The sequence below is a fragment of the Orycteropus afer genome, unplaced genomic scaffold (assembly GCF_000298275.1).
Source record: "Orycteropus afer afer isolate SDZICR_OR568_19922 unplaced genomic scaffold, OryAfe1.0 scaffold00641, whole genome shotgun sequence".
Taxonomy (NCBI): Eukaryota; Metazoa; Chordata; class Mammalia; order Tubulidentata; family Orycteropodidae; genus Orycteropus; species Orycteropus afer.
Window position 1 is genome coordinate 1028454 of NW_006922228.1, and position 10543 is coordinate 1038996.

A 10543-nucleotide genomic window follows, 5' to 3' on the forward strand; every position below is an offset into this window, starting at 1 on the left:
TTCCACAATCAGCTCCTGGCCTGGTTTTGGCTGAAGATTTTGAGCTTTTCCACCACCTCTTGCCACAGATATAGTCCATCTGATTCCTGTGTGTTCCATCTGGTGAAGTCCACGTGTACAGCCTCCATTTGTGTTGTTGAAAAAAAGGTGTTTCCAATGAACAAATCGTTGGTCTTGCAAAATTCTACCATACGAGTTCCAGCATTATTTCTGTCACCAGGGCCAAATTTTCCAACTACCAGTGATTCTTCTTTGACTAGTCTAGGGTTATTTTTCCCCAGTTCTTAAAACTTAGAACTGATACCCCTTAAATTATGACATTTTCCACTGTGGCTGTTAGGAAACAAACAACACTGACCCTTTGTGACAAGCAGTTATTGTTGACTCTAATTCTTTCAAGATGATTCTTTCCCCAGGCTTGGGTAGTTTCCTCAGATGCTTGGCCTGATGCATACTTAACTGAATACTTCAGGAGGTCCTCTTCAGTTGACTGGCATTCTCTCTATATGCAGCTTTCTCATCTGTGGTGATTTGCTCTATGAATTCTAGCTGTCTTGGCTTCCTCGGACTCCCAGTTTCATCCCCTCAACTCAAGAAAACCGTTGGCCTGAGTTCCCCTTATCTACACTGTTGTTTGAAGGTTTTCTCAGATAGTAAGCTGGAACCATCATAGGTCTCCCTCAATTGATTCCTACCTCTTAATGATCACTGTCTTTTGTTGCTTGATGTTCAATATCTGCAGTGTCAGTGTTTCATATAGCTTTTTTTTTTTTTTTTAATTGTGTCAAGCAGTTAAGAAAATCCAGCTCCCATTACTCTATCTTGAGTGGAAGTGGATGTCCTGTCCAAGCCAAAACCCACTCCCATCAAGTCAATCCCAACACATAGCAACCCTATGGGACAAAGTAGAACTGCTTCATAGGGTTTCCAAGGCTGTAATTATTATAGAAGCAGACTACCTCATCTTTCTTCTGTGGTACAGCTTGTAGGTTCAAACTGTGAAACTTTTGGTTAACAGCCATATGCTTTAACCATTATACCACCAGAGCTCCAGAAGTCCCTTAGTTACTTGTTATATCTCAAGTAACTAAGGAAATGAGTCCCTAAGAAAATCATTCCATTTCTTGACAGATCAAGCCTGGTGTCCCTACCCATGCATATTGTTCTGGTTACCTAGTGCTGCTCCAACAAGAATATACCACAAATGGGATGGCCTTAACAAACAGGATTTTATTCTCTTACAGTTTGGGAGGCTAGAAGTTTGAGTTCAAAGTGCCAGCCTCTAAGGGCTGTGTGAAAGCCCCTCAACCTTGGGTTGCAGCTCTGCCTCTTGCTTCCAGACCACTGAAGCTAGAGGCATCTGTTCCCTCAGGCAGCTACTGGCTGCTGAGGCTAATAAGCCCAAGGTCAACAAATAAAATGGCACAGTCCCGATGTTACCAAACCACATGGCAGGCCATAAATTTAATTCCATTGTAAGTCCCAAGGTCAGCAGCGCATGGCAGGCTGCTGAACAAAGACATGGCTACATGCAGGGTTCAAGCGTGCCCTAAACTAGAGACCATTCCCAAAGCTGTTTCTTATATATGTTACATACCCAAAAGCAACAACTCAGCTGTTCACAGTAGATTCTGCCATGGAGTTGATTACCAGTCTCATCATGGAGAATACTACATCCAGCTGCCCAGCCACTCAACCAGCCCTAGCCAAGTTAACACACAAACTTAACCACCACACATATCATAGAACTCTGTATTTTTCCTTTGCATTAATTATCACAATGGTAATTAAATAATTTGTATATATTGTAAAGGTAAGACAAATTGTCAGATTGTCCTCTTTTCAATAGAGTAAAATTACTTAATCACAACTAATATCAGTTCCAAGGAGCTCTGGTAGCGTAATGCCTAAGGCACTGGACTGCTAACCAGAGGGCTGGCAGTTCAAACCCACCAGTAACTCCTTGGAAGGAAGATGGAGCAATCTACTTCCATAGTGATATTGCCTCGGAAACCCAAGGAGGGGTCGCTATGAATCAGGTCTAACTTGATGGCACATAACATCAACAACAACAACAACAATATCAGTTCCCAGATTAAAAATCATTAAATAGAATAATTCAAAATAACCACTAAAAACTAAAGACAATATAGTGTGATACTACCAGGCCTTGAGTAGAATAGAAAAGAGCCTGGAGCTTTTTAACCTACTCATATGAGACCATTATTCCTAAAGGACTAAGCCAGAGAGCTCTGTCAATACAGAAATATTATTTCTGCAGCATGGAATTCAACTGTCCAGGCTCTAATAAACCAAACTAAACTCACTGTCATCAACTCAATTCTAACTCATAGCAACCCCCTTTGGGTTTCCAAGGAGGTAAATCTTCCTTCCATGCCAAGCTCTGATAGCTGATGTTTATCTTAGAGCTAACATACCACTTAGTGAGGGAACCAGTAGTCTAGAAATTTTCACTGGTAGAGACAAGTTCCAGTTGCACCTTCCCCTATGGTCTGGAGCCTGAGAAAATTAATAAGTGATCATCTGTGTTTATCCAATGGATGCTACTTGAGATTGAAGACTCAAGGAAGAACCCAGAGGAGGACTTCCAGTAAGATAGAGGAATAGGCAGACAAGCGACAAATACCCTCTTCAACAAAGAAAAGAAAAACCAATTGACAGAGATACAGAAGATAATCATGGAGCCCTGAGCTTCGAAAGGAACTATACAGAAGTGGATTTGGCACCAACTAGTGGAAAAACCTGAACAAAAACAGTGAGTACAGACATGGTTGGAGCTGCGGATTGTCAGCTACTCTGACAGGACCAACAGCCTGAATACCTCCAACTGCTGTTGGACCTGAGAATTGTCCTAAAGATCAGACCTGGTCACGAAGGGCTGCAGTGATGACTGCACTGATGGCCTATGACTAGAAAGGGAAACAGGAGACAACCTGAGCTGTTGACTTTCCACTGTCCTGAGGGTGCAGCCACTTTGATTGTTTACACACAGCAGCCATTTTGGATATTTAAAGTGACTGAGGGTGTAGCCATTTTGAATCTTTACAAGTGACAAACATTTTGGATTTTAAACTGATAACATTCTCATTCAGATTCCAAGGACCTAAGAATAGGCTTTGTTTGCCAAGGTCAGGAGGGACATACGAGAGGCTGACCACAAGAAAGGAGACAGGTGGTGAGTGGTACTGTCAACTAGTGAATAAAGGAGCACAACAGAGTACCTTGCTTGCGTAGATAACATAAAAACAAAACATAGAAAACGAAAATCATGGGCAAGTCACTCCAACATATAATCACCAATTAAATAGAAACACATAAAATGTCACAATGCCCCAGAGACAACAGAGCATCACAGTCCACACAAGGAACCAAGATAAAGCAGGAGAAACAAGGGACCAGGATACAGACCCAAAACACATCCCTGAGAAAGACACAGCATTGGAACTCCCTGATAAGGAAATCAAAAGAATTATATTTAGGTATCTTCAACAAATTGAGAGACAGATAAAGGAAAACACAGGGAAAATCCTAGAACAATTTCAAAAGACAATATAAGAACAAAATGATGAAATAAATGAAAAATTAGAAATGATACAAAATCTGCACACAGAAATCCAGAAGATTAATACTAAATTTTCAGAAATAAATAAGACATTGTATGGACAAAAGAGCAGAACTGAATCAATGGAACACAGAAATAGGGAGACTGAAGACAAATGCCTGAACACTTTTTTGGAAGGGGATAAATCAGAAAAAAGGTCAAAATAAAATGAACAAAGTCTAAGGTTCATGTGGGATACCATCAAAAGGAATAACTTATATGTTGTTAGAATTCCAGAACAGGAGAGACAAACAAAACGACTGAGAAAATTGTCAAAGATTTGTTGGAAGAGAATTTTCCTGGTATGATGAAAGATGAGAATATATCCATTCAAGAAGTCCAATAAACCCCAAACAGGATAGACTCCAAAAGAAAATCACCAAGACATATCATCAAACTCACCAAAACCAAAGACAAAGAAAGAATCATGGGAGCAGCGTGGGAAGAATGCATAATTACCTACAAGGGGCAACCAATAAGACTAAGCTCGGATTTCTTGGCAGAAACCATGTAGGCGAGAAGACAATGGGAAGGTACATATAAAACACTGAAAGAGAAAAATTTCCAACCAAGAATTATGTACCCAGCAAAACTGTCCCTCAAATATGATGGCGAAATTAGGACATTTCCAGATAAGCAGAAATTAAGGGAAATTTGTTAAAACCAGACCTACCTTACAAGAGATGCTAAAGGGATCCCTTTGAACAGAAAAGCAACAACAGCAAACAATAACTGAACATTAACACACATGATTATATAACCCAGAAACCAACCCAGTTATGGAAGTATCCAAAGTAAATAAGCCTACAAGATTGTAAACAGGGAACCAGAGATACCAACTATCAAATGAGGACAACTACAAACCAAAAAGATGGAAAAAAGTGTGTCGTTACAGAACTTCTAGATGGTAGGGAAGTCAAGACAACTACGAGACAAACTGAATGTTCTAAACTTGGGAAGAAAACTATAAATCACAGGGTAACCTCAAAAAAAAATGATAAACCTTCACATCAAAATGAAAAAGAGGACCAGCATAAATATTCAGCAAACAGTAAAACAATAGCAATGAAGGAAGTGATAACATGATTCATAAACAAAATGAGCTCAGCATAGAAAATTATATGGGACAAAAAAACTGACAACACAAAAAAGCCCATAACAAAAATATCAGCAAAAAAATCATATTTGCCGATAATTACATATCTGTCAAAGAACTTACCACTAAGATTTATAGTGAAACAGTGGATGACCAAACTATGGTACATACACCTAATAGAATGCTATGCAGCACTAAAGAATAATGTAGAGTCTGCAAAACACCATATAATAAGGATGAACTTGGAGAACGTTAAGCTTACTGACATAAGTCAATCACAGAAGGACAGATACAGTATTAGTTCATTGTTGTGGAGGATCAAGGAAAGGTTTATATTGGATGGAAACTTTCTTTGTTGGTTGCCAGGGGTGGGAGGGGAGGGGAGGGAACACTACAAAAAAAAAAAAAAATGCATTGACCCATGTCACTTTAGTTTTGTGTATTTCACTGTACATGAATTATATTTCAATAAAATGCATTAAAAGAAAAAAAAAAGTAAGAACCTAGAAACTCCACTTGTAGGAAAGAAGGATTTTTTCAGGGAAAGGGTGTGAAGGAGTTGCTATACTGAGAAATTGAAGCAGGAGTGCATGTGACCAAATGTGAACCTGATTATCAGGACAAGATCAAAGAAGATTTTCTTGTGAGAATCTTAAGACTTATTCTTTACTTTGTCAGTACAATAAGAAGTTAAATCTAAGTATAACTTCAGCCATTGTTCCTCCTGAGATTACCCTAACACGTCCATAGGCTTGTGTTGGCATGGTAAAGGCTGACAGGATTATGTGGTTAGCAAAAAGGGTGGTGATTGCCTGCTCTTCTTTATCTTCCTTGGGATCCAGTGGAGAAGTGGACATGGCCTCCTTAAGTGGGTTGAGATGCTGGATCATTCACAGCTGATAACAATAACAGAAATCCATACTTTGTAGGCCCAAGAGAATACATTCCAGAGAGATATGATATGACCAGTCAAATCTATTGATTGCCTTATAGGTTAATGAAGAGTGAAAAATATGGGGTCCTGGCAGACTCTAGACTGCCATTATTGAATATCTTACCCCAAAAATAGACTTTGTCTTCTGATAGGACAGAGGTTTTCTGTCTAATTCACAATAATATCCCTAACATCTTTTTCAGAGTTTGGCATATTAAAAGAAGTTAGGAAATACTGAAAGAATGAATGAACTGAAATGTTAACCATGGAATTTTCATACTCTAACAAATTTGGACAATGAACATAACAGGGACAGATCATGAAACTCAGGACCAGTCTTACAGTTCTAGTCCATTTGCCTCCTTTGTTAGCTGGGCCTTAGGAGCAGGACTAGAGGAAAAACAGATGACCCATTATACCACTTAGGCTCCTTCCCATAATATTGCTGCATTTCTCAGCCAAATCCTAAAGCCTTAAGGCTCATCTTACTTCAGTAACATCTGTGCATTTTCTTAAATCCATTGCAAAATTTGATAAAGATAAAAGGCAAAACAAAGTTAAGCAGCTCACGGAAGTGAGTAGGGGGATAATGAGTCCCTGTGCCCTAGAAATCTGGTACTTCTGTCCTGTGCTAAATTAGGTACAAAGAAGCCATCTGGTCAATTTAGTTTTAATCCCACCAAATTTTTGAAAAATAGTTGCCAGTGGATTGGGAGTGAAGGGAGGATTTTTAAATAGTATAATGAGATATGGTGCCAGAAGGTTTTGTCACAAGCCATTCAAAGAGCAAAGAACAAAAAGAAAAAAAAAGGAAATTGCAAATTCAAATTAAATAAATATACCAAAATAAATGTTAATAAACCCCAACAGGCCTTGGTCTAAGCCCCTTCCCTCCCTTCTCTTTCCCTCCCTTTCCCTTTCCCTCCCTTCCCTTTTATAAATAAAGTCCTATTGAAACATAGCCATGCTCATTCATTTACTATCATCTATGGTTGCTTTCATTCTACAACAGTAGAGTTGAGTAGTTGCAACAGAAACCATATGACCAGCAAAGCTTAAAATGTTTATTATCTAGTCTTTTACAAAAAGTTTCCCAACCCTTGTTCTAGATGATTTCAAAAAAAATATCAAGCCAAAATTTGCAAGCATACATTTTTTAAAAGGCATAATATAAAATACAGATTGACAATCAAAGTATGTTTATGCTTTTATTTTACATTATAATACACCACATGAACACCAAAGAATATCCTGACATAATAATAAGCCTAATCAATTTTAACAGGGAAAACACTTTTGCTCTTTTTTTTTACAAAATGTTTTAACAACCACAGTTTTTAGGTCAAAAGAAATAAGATCTATGTTATATTAATAGGAGAAATTTTGTTTTTGTTTTTGTTTTTGTTTTGGTAAACTAGATGAGTTGTTGTTGTTAGGTGCTGTTGAATCGGTTCTGACTTACAGTGACCCTGTGAACAATGGAACAAAACACTACCCATTCCTATGTCATCCTAATAGTCATTGGTATCTTTGAGCCCATTGTTGCAGCCACAGTGTCTTCCTCTTTTTCACTGACTCTCTACCAAACATGATTCTCCAGGGATTGGTCCCTCCTGATGACATATCCAAATACATAAGACAAAGTCTCACCATACTCACTTCAAAGGAGCATTCTGGCTGTACTTCTTCCAAGAAAGACTTGTTTGTTCTTCTGGCACTCCATGGCATGTTCAATATTCTTTGCTAACACCATAATTCAAAAGCTCCGATTCTTCTTCAAACTTCCTATTCGTTGTCCAGGTCCCTCATGAATATGAGGTGATTGAAAATACCATGGCTTGGATCAGATGCAGCTTAGCCTTCAAAACTACATCTTTGGGATTTTTTATTTTTAACACTTTAATTAGGTCTCTTGCAGTAGATTTGACCAATGCAATGCATTGCTTAATTTCTTGACTGTTACTTGGTTGATTATGGATCCAAGTAAAATAAAATCCTTGACAGTTTTTACTCCATTTATCATGGTGTTTCTTAATAGGTCCAGTTGTGAGGATTTGTTTCCTTTATTTTGAGGTATAATCCATACAAAATCTTTGCTCTTCATCAGTAAGTATTTCAGGTCCCCTTGGTGGTGTGTGCCTAAGGCATGTGACTGCTAACCACAAAGCCAGTGGTTCAAATCCACCAGCCACTCCTGGAAAGGAAGGTTGGGCAATCTACTTCCATAGTGATACCACTTCAGAAACCCAAGGAGGGGTCACTATGAGTCAGATCTGACTTGACGACAGTGAGTTGCTTTCAGAAAGCAAGGTTGTGTCATCTGCATATCATAAATTGTTAATGAGTCTTCCTCCAATCCTGATGCCATGTTTTTCTTCATATAGTCCAGCTTCTCAGATTACTTGCTCAGCATAAAGATTGAATAAGTAGAGTGAAAGGATGCAACCCTGACACACACTTTTCTTTATTTTTATTGTGATTTGGCTGAAAGTTTACAGAGAAAATTTCTTTTCCATTCAATGATCCATACACTTCTGTTTTGTGACATTCACTGCAATCCACACAATGCAAGAGCATTCTTCTCACTTCTACCCCGTGCCCACTCCTTCACTTCATCCTTCCTTCCCACCCCCTTCTGTCTTCATAGCTCTATCCCCAGGCAAACATTGCCATCTTGATCTCATATAGCCAATTTTTCTAATCAGTACATGCAAAATAAACAAATGCAACCATTGCCGTGGAGTCGGACCCGACCCATAGCGACCCCTCCTTGGGTTTCCAAGGCAGTATCACTACTGAAGTAGATTGCCCAACCTTCCTTCCGGGGAGTGGCTGGTGGATTTGAACCGCCAGCCTTCTGGTTAGCAGTCAAGTGCCTTAGGCACTATGCTACCAGAGCTCCCATCAGTACATAGCCTCATGGTATTTTTGTTCACCTTACAGACTTGTCTATTGATTGGAAGTTGAACCATGGGGGAATGAGTTCAGTTTCTGACTTGATTGGGAAATCTATTTCCATAGAGATACCACCTTGGAAACCCAAGGAAGGGTCACTATGAGTTGAATTTCTTTTTTTTTTTTTTTTTATTTAGGGCCATATTCCCATTTTCTCGGTGGTTCCACCAGTTGTAAGCTTGGTCCTTTTTTCAATTTTTTATCATTTGAATTTTATTCCACATTTTTCTCCCACACTAGCCAGGACCTCCTATTGTGATCCCTATCAGAGCAGTTAGCAATGGTAGCTGGACACCATCTAGTTCTTCTAGTCTCAGGGCCATAGAGTCTGGGGATCAGATAGATGATCCACTAGTCATTTGGACTATTTCCTTGTGTCTTCAATTTTCCAGTTGTCCCTTATATATGACTTTTAAAGCTCTAGTCACTACTTTTAAAGCTCTAGTCACTACTTACCAAAGTAGAATATAGACTACTGTCTTTATGGATTATGTTATGCCAATTGACCTCAGTATCCCCCAATAATATGGTACTGAGCCTTCATGCCAAGTGATTCATTCCCTTTAGGTATTTGGTTATGATTAAGAAGTTTTTATAAGTTTGCTCCCTGTATGCTCTACTACATTTGTGGATATATTTGCAGCACATATAAATACATAGGTAGAGATATCCTCTGTCAAACCTCTATACAGTCACGGGTATAGTTCCATTTGCTTTACCCTGCCTGTTTAGCTTGAGTGTCTATCTATGATTTTAAACCATACAATATCCCCTTGTTCTGTCTGAATGACTTATCTCTTGGTCTATGTACAGGTTCATCATGAGAAAAATTAAGTGTTTTGGAATTCCCATTCTTCACAATGTTATCCACAATATATTATGATCCACACAGTCAAATGACTTTGCATAGTCAAAAAACTATAGGTAAATATCTTTCTGGTATTCCCTGCTTTCAGCCAAGATCTATCAAACATCAGCAATCATATCCCTTGTTCCACATCTTCTTCTGAATCTAGCTTGAATTTCTAGCCACAAAGACCATCTCCAAAATAGATTTGACATATTGAATGACCAAAACACCAGATGAGTTGTGGAATATCGAGGACATCATACATGGGAGGATGATCCAAGATGGTGGACTAGGGAGATACAGTATCCAGACCCTCTACAACAAAGACTTGAGAAACCACATGAAATGAATATGGATGACAATCCTGGAGCCCAGAGCTTCAAAGGAAAGGAGGAAGAATTAGATCAAATACTAATCAGAGCAAAAGCCAGAAAGGAAACTGAAAACAAGTAGGCATACATAGAGTGGTAAACTGCTAACTGGCACAACATGACCATTTTAAATTAGTGCAACCAGCATTCAGATCATAACTGGAACCTGATAACTAGCTCTGCCTGTCCAGGACTACACCAGCACCCATGTTGGTGATTGGCAATCAGAGGGGTATGTACTTTGCACAGCCTATAAGCATGGTCCACTGCACCCCACGTGGTAGCTGGTCAAACACTCCCCTACCACCAGTGCTGTTCCACTTTATTTTTTCCTTTCTCTTTTCTTTACTTTTCTTCTTAGTTCTCCCTCCTTCAATCCATCCTTTTTTGTTGCTTTCTGATCTTGCAGAGCAGAACCCCATGCCCTCCCCCACTGTCTGAGGAAAGCAGCATCCCCCCATGCCCCTTCCTTGCCAATGGTATATACTCTCATGGAGCAAGTGCTCCATGCCCATCACAGCCATGTTTGTTGTTGTTGTTGTTATGTGCCATCAAGTTGGACCCAACTAATGGCGACCCCTCCTTGGGTTTCTGAGGCAGTATCACTATGGAAGTAGATTGCTCCATCTTCCTTCTGAGGAGTGGCTGGTGGGTTTGAACCACCAGCCTTCTGGTTAGCAGTCAAGTGCCTTAGGCACTATGCTACCAGAGCTCC